Raw genomic sequence first — 1,363 nt, forward strand, 5'->3', positions numbered from 1 at the left:
TATTGTCAGGAGGGACCAGTCTCTGAAGAAGGATATCATGTTTGGTAAGGTGGAGAGGATCAGAGAAAAAGAGGAAGACTCCCAGCGAGATGAATTGGCAAAGTGGCAGCATCAATGGGCTCAAGCATGGCAACAATTGTGAGGTTGGCCCAGGAGCGGGCAGTGTTTCATTCTGTTGGGCATAGGGTCGCTATGAGTCAGTACCGACTAGATGGCACCTAACAACAACAACCATGAAACGATGGCCATAAGCTTCCAAACTTGGTTTTTGTTTGTTTGTTTTTATTAATTGAGATATCATTCACATACCATAAAATTGATACTTTTATATTTATTTTTGGTGGCAATATACACAACCAGACATACATCCATTTTCAATTTCTGCCCGAATGGTTCTGTGGCATTGGTAACATGCCTCACATTGTGTCATCGTTCTTACTGTCTCTACCCATATTGTTTTATCACCGTTAATTTAGACTCTCTGCCCCTCAAACTTCTCATCTGTGCTTTCCATTAACTACTGTGAGTTTCAACTCATAACGATATTTCTTTATAAAAACTTAATGCTCAAGGCAAATATTGTTTATTAATTGAGCTCAACTACTGTTTTGTTAGGAACTCTGGTAGCGTAGTGGTTACGAATCAGGCTACAAACCTCAAGCTCAGCAGTTCGAAACTACCAGCTGTTCCACAGGAGAAAGATGAGGCTTTCTGCTCCCGTGAAGATTTACATCCTTGGAAACCCTATACAGGGTCGCTATGAGTCAGAACCAACTCCATGGCACATAACAACAGTTTTGTTGGGTTCATAGAAGAGTTTTGCTTCGAAGTCTAAATGATTTTTTTCCAGGCAATAGATTCAGGGGTTCCCCTGGCCTAAATGAGTTCAGTAAGTCTGGTTTTCATTTGAAAAAATTGATTCTTTTGAAGTGTATAAGTCAGTGGTTTTTGGTACATTCGTCAAGTTGTGTGTTCATGACTGCTATCTAAGTCCAGATACAATTTCATCATTCCCAAAAAGAGATCTGGTGTTAGGTAATGTTTTTATCTCCATTTTGTAGAGGATGAAACTGAGGATTGGGGAATGAAGTAAGATGGCTAAAATAACACACCCAAGTCTAGATTTGGGAAACTAAGTCCTGATTGGGATAGTGTCTTCTTAGTGAGAGTCACTGTTTTAGGTAAGAAATCAGCAAACCTTCTCACAAAGGACTAGCTAGTAAATATTTCATGCTTTTTGGGTCCTACCGTCTCTAATGCAGCTACTCAGCTCTACGTTGTACCATAAAGCAGCTGTAGACTATACATAAATGAGTTAGAGTAGATGCGCTCCAATACAACTTTATTTATAGGCAGACACAGA

The sequence above is a fragment of the Chrysochloris asiatica genome, unplaced genomic scaffold (assembly GCF_000296735.1).
Source record: "Chrysochloris asiatica unplaced genomic scaffold, ChrAsi1.0 scaffold00047, whole genome shotgun sequence".
In the NCBI taxonomy this organism is placed as follows: Eukaryota; Metazoa; Chordata; class Mammalia; order Afrosoricida; family Chrysochloridae; genus Chrysochloris; species Chrysochloris asiatica.